General features: G+C 43.9%; 1 protein-coding gene and 1 long non-coding RNA gene across 2 annotated transcripts in view; both read left to right on the plus strand.

Annotated features, from left to right (window-relative positions):
- The window catches only part of LOC307021219 (uncharacterized protein), a 616,546-nt gene that overhangs the window by 181,161 nt on the left and 419,525 nt on the right, over nt 1-15,860 (plus strand). The gene's annotated exons all lie outside the window — the stretch shown is intronic.
- LOC307013851 lies at nt 11,173-14,033 on the plus strand. The gene is made up of 5 exons (XR_013801093.1): nt 11,173-11,277; nt 11,910-12,095; nt 12,295-12,349; nt 12,589-12,757; nt 12,957-14,033. It is a non-coding gene; the product is annotated as an uncharacterized lncRNA (long non-coding RNA).

The raw sequence follows: 15,860 nt of genomic DNA on the forward strand, positions 1-15,860 counted from the left end.
TTGTTAGATGAATAACTGCAGTGAAGAACAGACACTGAAGATGTATTCCAAAATTAACGTGTTGTCCATTTGGGTGTGTACAATCTGATGGATGAACATAATCTGGGTTACCCATTCATTTCCTATGGCGGCCATTTTTGACAGGGAACACCATAGGTATTAAAAACTGGACTAACCACAACAAATTCAATAAAAGGGGTGATCAGCAACTGTATGTGTTCAAATGCTTTCTGTGGAGGATATCATCACTGAATGGAGAATGAGCAAATCCTGATACGATAAGTATAAAGAATGCCATTTTCGAAATATATAAAGAACAACAGCATCTCACACACTCTATGGTATTGTTGAACTGCTCTATGAACATTATACAGCATGTGGTTGTAAATAAAAAAAGGAAAGAGCAGTCACTCAGTAAAGTGGGGTTAGAGCCAAATGAAATATGCTACCAATTATGGCGATGGGTGTAAGGAGCTAATAAAGTGAATGTCCCTACAAGACACTGAACCCTAATGGATCCCAACTAATTTGCTTTGACTGATGAATTTCTCTCTCCAGTTGTGTGGGGTTGCATAATTATGAAATGTATCACAAGACATCGGGACTCATTAAGGATTCACGACATTTCATTAAAGCAGTGTTGTTAGAGGCAACACATGGTGTTCTGTTTGTGTTTGTACGTGTGCGCATGCAGAGAGTCTGAGACAGTGTGTAAAAGCAATTATCCCACGATTAAAGCCCTTAAACCAAGGGCTGTTTTTGCTTCTCTGTCATTTAGTTTCTGAATTCCATCATTCCACATCTTTTTTTTCTTCCATCGCTGAGATGTTATCTGGCTCTGCTATGCACATTCATTACTGCGGAGGGCTTCAGGTGTGTTGAGAATGTGCACCCAGATCCATCAAAAAACCTACAAAATCTATTACATTTATATGAAAATGTCACGACAGACTAGATGGGTTCATTATGGAGCTCTACAGAAGAAGTACAGTTCATTGGTGGGGAAAGGTCCCCCTTGTTTAGAATAGAATAAAATGAGAAATAACTCAATGAAAAAGTGTCTAAAAGTGCCACAAAAATATAGCAGAAAGACCCAGATGCAGACAGTGATCTTTTGATGATTAACCCATATGGAGATGAAATTGATTTATCTTGTTGATTGCCGATCAAACACTTGTTTCCCTTTATTTGTTTTCAACCCTAATCTTCGATTCCGATATTTTCGTCTTTTTTCCATACAAAGACTTTCAGCTGAGTCATGTTGCACTAATGGACACCAACGCCATGGACACCTAAAGGAGCCCCCTTTTTCTGCAACCCCAGAAGTCCCAAGCATTTCCCATTTTATTGAAGTGTAAACACAACAGTCAGTTACACCGGAAAAACAAACGTATTTTGTTCCAATGGCCCATTGTTCAAATAACACATACGAAAAGAAGCATACGTCTTATTATTATGCAACGTGATGGAGACATTTTATTTTCTACTGACCTAGGCATGACCCGCCCTACTTTGCCTCCGAATCTGATTCCCTAACCATTTCACCGACCTGCCACCTTTTTAAATAAACAGAGCAAATTCACCCTCCTGTTGTCTTCGGGTCAAATCTGATTGATTTACTACTTTCATCAATCATAACTTTTTAGTTTTACATTCGATTGCATTAAGGCTTTATGATATCTGCTTTTAAACATACTCTGCCGCCGTTCCGTGGTCCAGCCCCGTCCTGCACTTTTTAACCAGTATTTTCTTGTTTTAATAGAGCTTTTACAACACTTCTAAAGGGTTTTTACAAGATCTTTGTAGGGCTTTTAGATCGTTATGGAGTTTTTTAATGTTTTTTTAACACCCTTATCTACCCTTATCTATCGAGAGCCAGTGCTCTTTAGTGTCCACCTACTCCTGAGGGAAATGACTGGTTTCTAAATACACCACTTTGTTCACCAGCAAGTCGCTAACTCTGTCTGTCTATCATTTGGTGCTGGGCAGGAAGAGCACAGTCGATTTAACAAAGATGTATTCTTTTAGCCCCAAATAGTTGCCTGCTGTGACAAACGACGTGTGAGACTCAACCAAACAGAGCTTTTTTAGCAGAAAATGCTAAAAAGCTCTGTAGAGCTAACAAGAAATTCAGAGACAGGTGATGCTTTTCTTTGGGGCCATCACCACAAATGAAAGCTTTTAATTGTACACCTACCTATCTAATGTATTTGAATATACAAGTATTTTTTATTATATAAAAGCTTTACTTTTACCAGGTTTTGTCCCATTGAGCACGTATCCCAAACCCAAACCCTGTGCTACAACTATGTCTACCTGTTGTTTCTCAATAAAATATCTCCAGCCTCCAACTCTCCTAACAAAACATTAATTAAAAAAAAGTATTTATATAAAATTATATATATTTATATAATTATTAACCTTCCTACACTGTAAAAATGTTTTACAAGAATAAACGGTTTATTGAAATGTGTCATGTATTTTAACAAAATAAAACTGTAGAAATGGAATACATTATTTATCTGTTTTATAGCAGTTTTTAATTGCGAATTTAACAAAACTAACCGTAAAAATAAATGATTTTCTGTTGGCAAAATTAGCTTTAGTTTCTGTAATTTTCCAAAAAAATGCTTTTGTTATGGCTATATATCACTGTCAAATACATAAAAAATACTGTTAATACTCAATAAAAAAAAGTATAATTGCAAGAAAATATATGAGTAGAGAAAGAAATATTTTGTAATTTTGCTTAATTTAACCACGACTTTACATTGATAAACTGAAAAAAACACAGGTATTGACTATCCTATTAAAGTAAAAAACTACATTTTAACACATTTTGACTTGTATTACTTTGAGGATTGAATTGTTAAATATGTGAATTGCAGGTTATATAAACTGTGTAAAACCATGTTAAATACAAAAACAAAAAGAAAGTTGACTGTTATTAACATGTGCCAATTCCTACCAATTCCTACCAGAGCACAATACAGATATACAATGATGATATAACCAGAGATGGGGTCATTAATAGTATAAAAGTAATATATTACATATTACATATTACTTAAAAAAAGTAATATATTACACTACTTCGTTACTGTCTACATAAAGTAACTCGTTACTTCACTCGTTACTTTATTCGCAGGGAAGGCCCGCCCCTCCCTACAGGCAGATCATGCAGACTGCGGCGCACCTACAGTGTAAGCGCGCCACAGTTTTGCCTCTGCGAGACTCCACTTGCACCCCCAATTACTATTGCATTAAGGAAGACATAACACAAGTCTTTCTTTTTATATGCTCTTTAATAAAATAGGCTACCAGCCTACCACAACAAGCTAACAGTCTGTGAAATGTAAAGACACTAATTAATGAAACCAGTTCAAGACGCATTATTCTTATTCTTATCATTCTTTATGAGCGCAGTAACGGTAAGGTATCTAATTACTTATTTATTTAGTTTTCCATAACTTAGTAACAGAGATGGTCAAACTAAAGTGGTAGAGACATGGCAGAATTCCTACAATGAAGCGGGACATTGAACTGTTCACCCTTGACGGCCCGTCCACACAGCGGCGTGCGTTGAAGCTTCAACGCTTCTGCCCATTCACTTTGAATGGGGTGACGTCAGGCTTCGCCAAACTGCATTGTGGGGAGTGTAGCTACGCGTTGCTCGCGTCAAAAGTTGAACCATTAAAGCTTTGACGGAAGCGTCAGCCAATCAAATCCCGTTTATGAAAATCTGCCAGTACAACTGCTAGCCAATCAAACCGTGTGTATGCTGCGAGAGCCATACCGCAGGTCATTTCTATGTTCCATAAAATGGAGGAGAAAATAATCATTGCGATAGTGAATCACCCGGTGCTGTACGATCAGTCTCTGTTCATCTACCGGGATACAAACCGGAGGAGCCAGGCATGGAGGGAGGTGGCAGTGGGTGAAACTGGTAGGTTTTCGTCTGTTTGGGGAGTTTATATCCAGTGTACCTCGTTTAAACATTGAATGGACAGCTAGCAGGCATAGACAGTATATATAGCTGGCATGGAATGTTTTTTGCTTTGTATGTCGGGGGCGGGAGATTCATGTGATTGGTTGTTGGTCGCGTTGCTCGCGTTGACTCCCCAAGCTTCAGACACGCCCACCGCCAAGCCTCAACGCACGCTGCTGTGTGGACGCTCCGTTAGAGTTACTTTGTAACGTGTTACACCCAACTCTGGATATAACCCACCAGTAACAGCCATAGACGGTGGGTTATGTAGGACACATTTGGCTATGCCACGATACATCTATAAACTAGCTCATAGCTGTCAGCATTCACTGCAGGCAAACCTAATGTGACCATTCACTTATGATTTCTAATTAGTAGAAAAAGAAGAATATATACTTTATTAATCCCTCAGAGGGAATTGTCTTCCACTCTGTTGTGTTTAAACACATTACACACACAGGGAGGATATACAAGCACTAGCAGACAGAGTTAGGTGCATTAACATTGACCTGCTGATGTCTTTCAACACAAGAAAAAGCTTGTGTCAATGTCTGATATCATTTAGCTTTTCACAGATGATCAGATATGTGATCTGTAGCGGTTGCTACAACTGCACCAGGAAAGTAGCGTTTAGAAATGTATCAATGTTCTCAAATGTGACTTTAACTCAATATTTAAAACACAGAGTGATTGGCGCACAGTATGCAAAACACATATTGAGTTTCACTGTACAGTAAGTGAAAAATGAAAGGATCTAGAAGTTGAATAACATTAGCATCTCCCCCTAGGCCTTATCACACTAGCATGTACAATATTTAGCCCATAACATTGAACATGCTAGCAAGCACTAACAGCCAGACTCTGAATATCAAAACCTTGTTAGCAGTTAGTGCTACCACTATGCTACATTTGTATTAGCATTGCAATTACAGTAAAACAAACAACCTATGTTGTCCTTTTCGACGTCTAATAATATCCAACTATTCAAATCCATCATATTGAAAGAATAGGCCTTCACCAAAACATGTTGACAAAGCTAGTAACTACAGCGAAAGACCTTTAAAATCCAACTAAATGTACTTAAATATGTATTGTGATAATGTCCCACAGAGCTAGTTGGTTACAACAATCTACAGTGATGTCACAGGGATTTCAGGCAGGGGCGGACTGGCCATTGGGAATACCGGGAGTTTTCTATTTTTTTCTTTGCCTAACTCCTACCGGCCCACATTTGTTAGTGACCTAGCTGGCAGTTGCTTACAGATGGATAAACAAGCTCCAAAGCATAAAGGCGTTTTTGTATAGTTTGTGTATAGTATACTATGTTACTGAGTTTAGGCTAGTTAGCTAGCAGGTTTATTGATTTGGGTGCAGTCACTTTTGCCTCTACTTGCTGTTCAAATAAATGTTGAAAGAAAAAGTAAATCTGTTTACAGTTCTGTTTCATATGGGTGTTGAGAGATGTATCCATAGATTTAGTCCCTCATTTTGCTCTCAAAGTGCATCAGATTGATGCATTTAACTTCAACATTTAAAAAAAAAAAAGGTCCCGGGGGAGCATGCCCCCGGACCCCCCCTAGAGGAGGTGAGGTCCACCACCTGCCCACAACCCCCTGTTAATTTGTTACGTTTTTTTATTTTTCGTCACCGGCCGGCCGATACATGCCGCGCATTAAGTGGGCCTGTCTGTCAATTAATCCCCCGGCCACTTTTTCCTCCCAGTCCGCCCCTGATTTCAGGCAGCAGGTAGTTGAAGGTTAAGTACCTAAATTCCCTTGTTAATCCATTTGCTATGGCTACAATTGCCTCGTGGAACAACAAAGATTTCTTATCTGTTTGTTTAATATAGGAATGCATCTTTGTCTATCACACTTTTGATCTCCCATCTGACTTTATTGTGAGCTTGTGTTTTCAAAAAGTAAATTGAGCATGTTTTATGAGACTAAACAGTCTCATAGGGTATTGGACTCTCTTAAAACCCAGGTAGGTGCAGAAAGGTTTCTCAAAAATAAACCAATCAAGAATAATATACAGTTCATAAATATATACAGTACAGACACACACATATATGCATATATGCACGCATATATATATATGCATGTATATATGCATATATGCATGCATATATATATATATATATATATGCATGTATATACACATGTGTCCAATTCAATGCACATATGTTTTCATTCTTGAATATACTATAATGTACTTACTTCTTATTTCTATTTGTTTAATATATATGTTTATTTTGAAATTGGAAATAACCCAGTACTGAGATATTCTTGGAAATGAAATCAGAATCCATATAACAGCTGGCGTTTGGATTCTGGTTACGGCAGCCCATCCACGGCAGACAGCCCAAAACAGTAATCGAACGCGCCACTTCCGGCTGACAGTGGCTGAGGGTCATGGGTAATGCAGCTTTCTCCTCCTTCCGGTATAAATAGGAAGGAGGCCCGGCAATCTGCTCCCATACAAAATAACTTTTCTTCAGCTATTCGTAGAGCCAGTGGGGCCCAGCACTTAGAGGGCTGCGCCATTTACTCATAGAAGCTGGGGTTACAGTAGGTAACCTCAGTTCTATTTCGTATATGGCTTCGCCCTCTAAGGCTATCGCTATTGGGTTAAGGGCGAAGCATGATGTAGTCTGCGCCCCACTGGGTCCACCCGGCACTAGAAGCACAGACACACCTGCAAAATAACACCCCATGCCTGTTGTGCCATGCGTAATGGCGCATCACCGTCCCTGGAACATAGCAAAACATGCCTATCTTCCCTGACGGGATGAAGGCTGGGAACAATACATACCGGCCGCTGTGAGAAAGTGGAGACGAAGGTTCCACCTTGCCCAGCGATCATAGAAGGGGAACAGCAGCTCTCTGCGTGTCAGACAGGAGAGCGCCCAGCTGGATCCCTGACGTCACTCACTCTGACAAGACACTCCGTACCAAAAATGTGTCAGAGGAAAAAAAAAGGAAACATCCCTCTCATAAGAGGGAAAAAGGGCCGCTCCGCGTGCCGAGAGGCAGGAGAGAGGCGCACAGCTGGATCCCTGACGTCCCTCACTCTGACAAGACACTCCGTACCGTGTGTGTCAGAGAGGAATGGGAGACATCCCTCAAATACAATTGAATAAATGAACAGGGGGAAGACCAAGATGCAGCACTGCAAATGTCTTCCACTGACATTCCTCCGTGCAAAGCCGTGGAGGAGGACATTCCTCTGGTGGAGTGCGCATTGATGTTCTCTGGGGGATCCACCCCATGAGGAGACATATGCCTGTGACACAGCTTCACACAGCCAGTGTGACAGCCGTTGTGCAGACAGAGGCTGCCCTAACGAGCGCTCTCTATAATGCACAAACAGGCGCTGAGAATGGCGCAAGGCAGCCGTGCGCGCCACTAGCAGGACAGCGCGCGCACAGGACAGAGGAGATGATACGCGGCTTCTTCCTCCGACCTGTGATGAGGGGGAAAGAAGCCATCCAAGGTGATCACTCTTGACTCTAAAGAGCTTGTGATGACCTTTGGCATAAAAGCTGGGTTAGGGCGTAAAACAGCTGAACTGCCATCTCCTTGGATCCGGAGGCATGACGGAGCCACAGAGAGAGCAGACAAATCACTCACCCTTTTCGCTGATAGAGCCAAAAGTACTACTTTGGCTGACAACAGTTTAAGGGGAACCTGGTCTAAAGGTTCAAATGGGGCTTTGCTTAGTGCGCGTAACACCAAAGACAAATCCCACTGAGGCGCCAGTGCGCGTGACACAGGTCTGAGTCTCCGTACTCCTCGCATAACACGGCTGCTGCGCTCTGCGAGCCCCTCTGTTCAATTCGCTGGGAATATACATTGCTCTGATGAGAGCAACATGTGTGCGCGCCCAGAACAGCAGCCGCCTGGCTGCGTTCAGAAGCTGCGCAGATCGTACTCCTCCCTGGCGATTGAGGCTGCTTCCATAGCCGTGGCCTGCTGTCTGTGCGAATCAATACATTGATTGGACAGCAACGGGGCGACTCCCCCGTTTTTTTCCGAGATTTTGAAAAATAGCGGAGTAAAAACCTCGCAAGGCACTGTTCCTGGGATGACAGGAGTGTTTCTTGTATCCCATGGAACTGCTGGGGGGAGAGGCTTCTCTGTGATGTGCCGTAATGGTCGTCATGGTGACGAGCCACGCCATCGCGGCCGCTGCCCGTGAGGCAAAAGGGCTGCGAGGGAGTTTCCACACGCTGCATTTCACTCCGTCTCTCATCATGAGGCGCGTACACGCCCAGAGGATGAGAGGTGTGTGCATGCTGTCCACACGAGGCGCTATAACGGTGCTCGTGGGTTATTATGACCGTGTGTAGGAGGCATATCTGGGACAGAGGAATGCCGCGAGCTGCAGTTTATAAACCAATAGGTTAAAAACAGCAGGCTTCTGCAGCGAATGAACCACCTCTGGAGTCCCCCTGTTGGAAGAGACCCAGGGGTATCATCACGTGACCAGCTGACGCCGACGCAGAGCAGCTGCGTCACGGAGAGGGCTGTGTGGGTTGTGACACGCCGGAGGAGAGCTGTCAGTTCCTCCACTCGCTGCCGCGAGAGCTGCGCTCTAATGCTGGCTGAGTTTAATTCCACTCCCAGAGAAACGATTGTCTGAGAGGGAAGAGGACAGCTCTTCTTCCAATTTATTATGAAACCCAGGCTTTGACAGATGCGATACGAGATGTACCGTCTGTAAAGCGAATTCCTCTCTGGAGCGAGCCAGCAAATAGCAGGTCGTCCAGAGAAAACCACACTCTCATCCTTCCTCTGTGTAGTGGCTCCAGGCTTCTCTATACAAAAAAGCGAGGAGTCAGGAAATATCCGAACGGCAGACTATTGTCTGGTCTGATATTCCCTGAAATGAGAGACGCAGGAATTTCCTGTGTTTTGGGATGATGGGTACGTGGAAGTATGCATCCTTCAGGTGGAAGTGAACCAGTCGTCCTGGTGAACACATTCCAGCACCTGTTTGATCGTCAGCATGTGGAATACTGACAGATCGAGGATGTCTCATTCCCCCAGTGTTTTTCGGGATTAGAAAAATAACGGGAGTGAAAACCCCTGATTTTCCTCCCTTTGAGGAACCCTGGAAATATCCTCTTTCAACAGGAGTTCCAGCAGCTCGGATTGGAGCGCAAGACATAGATTCTGGGAGGACAGGAGTGTTTCCTGTATCCCATTGAACTGTGGGGGGGGGGGGGGGGGAGAGGAACTGCAGGTAGTATCCTCTGCTGGTCAGCCTGCTCATCCATCTGTCCATCAGACACACGTGCTGCCACTTTGAGAAAAACTCTGAGAGCGGGCGCACATGCTCGAGATCTGTTTTTGGTCGTCATGGTGATGAGCCACGCCAGAGCCACTGCCGCCGCTGCCCTTGAGGCAACCCAAGGTGTGCTTGGACCGAAAGGGCTGCGCGGGGGCCTCCACACACTGCGTCTCACTCCGACTCTCATCATGAGGCGCTTCCACGCTCAGGGGATGAATGGAGGTGTGTGCAGTGCTGCCCATATGAGGCGTTATATAACGGCACTCATGGGTTTATTAAGGCCGTGTGTAGGAGGCGTATCTCGGACAGAGGAATGCCGCGAGCTCTGCAGGTTATTATCCGAGGTTAAAACCAGGCTTCTGCAGAGAGCCCTGCTGTCTAATCAACAGATTAGTGGCAGCTGTCTTAATTAGCAAGCTCTGAAATGTATTAACCGATAGGTTAAAACCAGCAGGCTTCTGCAGCAAGCCCTAGGCGCCGTGGCGCTGCGGGCGCTGACGCTGGGGGCACTCAGCCTGGAATACTGCTCATTCCCCCGTTCTGGCTTCTCTGTGATGTGCTGTAATGGTCGTCATGGTGACGAGCCATGCCATTGCCCTCGATCAACAGATTAGTGGCAGCCGGCTTAATTACCGGCTCCGCTTCCTCGGAGGCTCTCGCGGAGCAGACCAGGAGCGGGGGAGCCTCACTTCCCTTTGACTCGCCGTCGGGAAACCCTGTCTCTGGGGTGGCGGGGGAGCGGAGACGTGGGACAGAGCCCCTGCAGCCGCCGAAGGGCGAGTCTGACGCCGAGGCGGTTGCTGTGGGCGTCTCTCTGCTTGCGGCCTCCTGTTGCCGGCTTGGATGCTGTGGCCGTTGGTACCGCGGTGGGTGCTCAGCAGGCTGGAGCCAGCTGACATGCTGGCGAATGCCGTCCGCCTGTTCCGCGGCCGTCTTCATGGACTCCACCATGGCGTGGAACTGGGGTCCGAACAGCCCGTACGGGCTGATTGGAGCGTCCAGTAGCACTTTTCTGGCCGTCTCCGTAACAGACGCCTGCTGCAGCCAGAGGTGGCGCTGGATCTGTGTCACCCACGCGGAAATCCTCGCCTGGGAGACAGCGACGGACGCGCACAGAGTGAGCGCCGTGCTGGCCGCCTTGCTGATTTCCTCTGCCTCGGTGGTGGACCGCTCTACCAGTTTCACCACCGAGTTGGAGACCAGCGCGATGATATTCGCCGCCGCCTGAAAGGCACACTGGTGCACCCGGTCGGCCTGGCGGGCGACATACACATACTGGGGAGCTCAATGTAGGGCGCCGTCCTGTGGCGACGGAGAAGGGGACCGCATGGTCGGCCGCCAAAACAGCCTCCTGCTCCGACTCTGTCTCCCCCGTCCGGGGGAGAGGAGGGAGGGGAGAACCGCACGGTGAACCATGGAGGGAGACGGGGTAGGAGTCGTCCGACTCTTGCCCGGCACTCGGCTCCAGGGACATGCTGCCGTCCACGTGCTCCTGGACGGGCCAATCGTCCTCCTCGGCCGCAGCAGCTAGAGCGTCCGCTCTTCGCTTCTTGTCGGCTGATACGGGCACAATGTGAGCAAGCGACCTGCTGGCTGAGAGCCGCGTCCGCGTGCTCTGGCCCCAGGCAGGATTCGCACATTGCGTGCTGGTCATAGCTCATGATCCTGAGCCACATGAGGGACAATCTCGGACGCAGTTGTTGCTCATGATGATTAATGGTTCTGTGCTTCAGTAACTGCCGCGGTTTGCTGAAGAAAAGAGGGAGCAGATTGCCGGGCCTCCTTCCTATTTATAACGGAAGGAGGCCCGAGGGTGGGGCCCACCTTGCGGGTGGGCGTGGACTACAAGTGTTTCAGTGCTGCGCGGGGGCGCAGTGGGATTACCCAATAGCGATAGCCTTAGAGGGCGAAGCCATATACGAAATAGAAGCATTCATCAGGTGCTTCAAAACGGAACATTTAAAAGAAACGAGAGGAAAATACAGCACGAGAGTCAGGTTTGTGTGTGAGCATTTAAAACTATTTTAAATTGAAATTATTCTGCATGTACACTACACGTAGTCTAGTTGCTTAATCCGTAGGTCCCGTCTCTCGGCACTACCACAGCTAAATTAGCTAACGTTAAGCTAAATTAGCTATGTTAGTTCCCTTGTGTATAAGTGTATAACCGGTCCGCAGCTTTGTGAACATTCAATTCGGTAAGATTTTTCGATGTTACAGTCAACTGAAGTCCACCCAAAACCGCCAAAAATAGCGGACTTTTAGATCGCTACATTTTTCAGCATAAGTCAATAGAGTTTAACACTGCGGAAATTAGCATCGCAGCTATCGGACATTTTCTGACTGGTGAAGATGATGATTGAAAATATTTCCTGTTGCTGTAGCTAGCTAGTTAAGTAATGTAACCACAGTTAGTCTATATCTTCTGATGTTATTAACTATGTAGGCTAACATTAGTTAGGCTTTGTGTTGTGGACTAATGCATTCAAGTTAGTTCCCATTTTAGATATTATTGCCCCTGCTGACAATTGTGTGTATGTAGCCTACAGTCAATGGAATTTCACATTTTCATCTCCAATGTATGTTATTTTTATGTTGACTCACAATACTATAACTATATATTTTACAGGAGCATTGTTCAAATTCTTGGTTGAACTAAGCCTGCAGAACCACAAGCCAAGAGGACAGAGGAGCCAAATAGCAGTGTTGACAGAGGCAGAAGAAATAAGGAAAGAGGGCTCATGCCGAGAGGCAGACATCAGTAGTGAGGAATCAGACCCAAAGGACACTAGGAAAGAGGAAAGAGGTAGCAGTGGTGAGGAACGCACTGTCATTTCATTTCACTGTAATTGTACTTTTCACATACTGCTAATTGCACTATGCGTATTGTTGTATATTGTATATACCTATGTATTTACTACTACTACTTACAAAATTGAGGGTTGTAGCTTTGTGTCAGTACATATTTCAGGGTTTTTCTATGCCTTTGTTCATCTAAATTCGAATACTCATAGGCGACTACAACTCCTGCCGATGCCGAGGTCCAGTTCTCCCTTCCCACCACCCCAGGTAGTACACTGACTATGGATAAGTACCTTATACAACCCCACTTTAAACACCTAAACGATCCATTTATGATGTGACATTTTCTACACTGTTAACATTAGGAAACACTTAAGAAAGAAAAGAAAGCTACAGGAGCTGATCATTCCTAAAATACAATTTGCCATGTGATCACCAGTGAAAAAAACAAAACACAATCTGCACCAAATTTTTTTTTTACTTTTTCCTTTGTTGTGTACCTTAAGGGAGTTCTCCCCTGACAGCTGGACACTACATGATAGCAGAGGACCAGACCATCGTCAGTGGCAGTGTCCTGAATGTTGTTGACGCCCTGATGCTGATGTTTGCAGCATATTACTGCCTCAACATCAGTTATCGCTCAGAACTGGGAGCTACCCTGGAGTTCTTGCAGAGGTAAGACTTGAATTGTGATTATGAATTCATTCCATCTTAAACCACAGAGTAGAGGATTGTGCACATTTCTGACACACGATAAGTGCTCCTGACAAGACAAGATAATCGAGATAAAAAGATGATTGTGCTGCATTCTGTTTCACATTATGCTCTCGTTTTGTCTTGGGTTGTAAATTCAGCGTACCCCTTTCCTTTGCAGTGGTGTGCTTTGGCTCCTCCCTGAAAGCCCAAACTCACTCGTAGCCAATCGGTGGTATGTTTACTTCAGCTCAATGAAAATGACGGAAAGAGGGCCCTTTGTCGACAACAAAAGAAAACCAACTCAGTTATTTGAAAAAGGAATTTTTTTCAAGGAGTCCTCTTGAATAGGGATTCAGGTAGCACTGTATAGGGGAAGGTTTCACTCGGAGTGACTTACACTTTGGGGTGTCGGTAAGAACACACAAGATTCTTAGTAGCGGTTGATTTCCTTAACTTATTAATATCAACACAACAGCAGAGTAATAAAGCCATGGAGCAGGTTTAGTGTATGTGTGTGATCTATAACAGAGAAACACACAAGTATAATTAGAATATTGTACTTGTACCACCAAGTAAAGGCTTAGCGTGAGTGCCAGCACCTGATAACAATGGAATCTGACGAGGAAGACGCAACAATGTCTTGCACCGAAATGGGGCATCTGGTTGTTCTAAGAAGGCAAGAAAATATGTGAATTACACACAATATTAAAGACGCCCTATTGTGCTTTTTGGGGTTTTCTCTTTCGTGTAGTGTGTTCTATCGCTTTCTGTGCATGTAAATGATCTGCAGAGGCTAAAATCCCTGTGTTCCCTACAGAGGGAGTTTCTCTTCCCCGGAAAACACTTTGATGGAATTTTACCACTTCCGGTTCCCTTGTCTCAAAGTTTTTTTGAAAGTGATTGTAGTTAGAAGCCTGAAATATGATCTGTGGTTAAAACAAACTGAAGAGATTTCCATGTCCGAAGCTTCTATGTGTCATAAAAACGGTGAGAATGATGAGACTATAAAACATAGACATGAGAACGTCTTTAGCTTAGCGGGGGTGATGCGCAGCCATGGAACCATAATCTAGTTTGTTTATAGCCTAGCATTAGCTTTTTACTTCTGGTGATTACATTTATGCTTCAAAATCACAAAGTGGGATTACTATGTTAAGATTATCCTCCTGAACTAAACGTGGTAAGTATCGTGGTTAATTTCTGCAGTAAGGAACCCCTTTGCGATGCTTACTTCCTGGTTGGCCATTGAAAATCCGTCATCACTGCACCACTCTGTTGGATTCCTTTGTATACTTCTTTAACATAGTGACATCACTGTGTAACACTCTTGCTTGTATTCGCTTTTTGTCCAACACATTGTATGAGATATGTGGGACATATCCAATCAGAGCAGACAGGGCTCTGGTTTCAGACAGAGGGTGAAAAGAGGTGCTGCAGCACAGGCAGTATGAGAAAAATAAAGAGCTTTTCGAACATTAAAGCATTGAGACATGTCCCAGTAGAGACATTAAATACAAATATGAAAGAGAATATGCAGAATATATCCCCTTTAAACAATACTATTAAGGCCAATAAATACTACCAATAACTACTTGCTCACTGCTGACTTATTTGCATCATGAGCATGTGACTTGTGTCTAAAGTACAGTGAACCACATACTGTGGTAGATTCAAACATCGTTTTATCTGGTGAAGATCAGACCGCTGTATTGGTCCTGACACATTCTTCACAGAGCTGTTGCAGGGCCCAGAGCTTGTCAAATCATCAGCACAGACTTGAAATAAAACCGCTGCCTTACAGGGGGGTATTTATTGAGTTGATTTCTATTTACTTAAGCTCACTTGCTTCTGTGTTTAATTACAAATGAACAACATCAACGCTACCAAATTAATGAAGTGAGACATATTTTGAGATCGGAATATTGAGCAAAACACTTCTGGCTGCTTCATTATTTCATGACCCAAGTGGAGCTGGAACCACATGGGAAAATGGCAGGAGTATAAAGAACTCACCACAAGAGAGAGCCACACAGCCGTGAACTCAGATTCAAGGGTTTGATTACACTCATTTAGGCATTCTGAATGTGCTTATTTTTGTATGCTTTTTCAGCTACACATAGCATCATACTGGAGTGTACTGATCTTCTATGAATTTTACTGAATGTGGTCTTAATGCATCCCACAAATGCACAAGAAATATCTCTTTGTGTTTGTTTTCAACTTCATCTCCAGACTTCCAGATGAACACAATCACACTTTCAAAGGAGCTGAATGATGGCTTTTTCCAAATGTTGCAAAATCATATAAAGATATCGTTTTTCAGGAATTAAATTAGGCCCATTATTTCTTCACAACTTACTAAGAGTTAAATGAAAAGATAGACACCACTGTCATACCTGTAGTGTACATTCAAGCTACTGCCAACAGACGGCTAGCTTAGCATAAAGGCTGGAAACAGAAGAGACATCAAGTCTGGCATTGTACCATGCTATCAAACCAGCATAATTATTAACATGTCTTTGCTGTTTGTCTTATCTGTAAAAAACCTGAAACCTTTGAATAGATAGAGGCTAATGCTAGTTTAGGCTAACAACGTCCTCATTATAGCTTTTAATTCAGCTCAATGGCATGAAATTGATATCAAATACATTTGTTCCCGAGCCTGCTATTACCACGTCATTTCTTAAGCCATCTCACGGGTTATTGATACACATGTTTTTGTTTCTTAAGTGAAAATTTGACACTGCAAGTGCTCCAGAAGTCAGGTGTCATATTTACATATAAAGACCAAGAAAGTCCATGTAAGCTTGAGGATGTGGTGGGTGGATCAAACGAACACAGGACTTCAACCCAGCTGGCTGTGATTTGTGTCCAGTTTCAAACGAAAAGTCCACCGGTAACTTTTTTTTGTTAAACCATGATGGATTCCTTAGCAAAACAAAGTAGTTTGGTTTGAATTCACCAATTAACCAAATTTGAAAACTGCAACCATACATTGAATGTGAAGACATGACATGAAATGTCCCTAAAAAGAGATATGCTCTTTATACACCTTCCATTAGATCACATTGCTTTCCCTCTT

This window comes from Notothenia rossii (genome assembly GCF_949606895.1).
Source record: "Notothenia rossii genome assembly, chromosome: 1".
Classification (NCBI taxonomy): domain Eukaryota; kingdom Metazoa; phylum Chordata; class Actinopteri; order Perciformes; family Nototheniidae; genus Notothenia; species Notothenia rossii.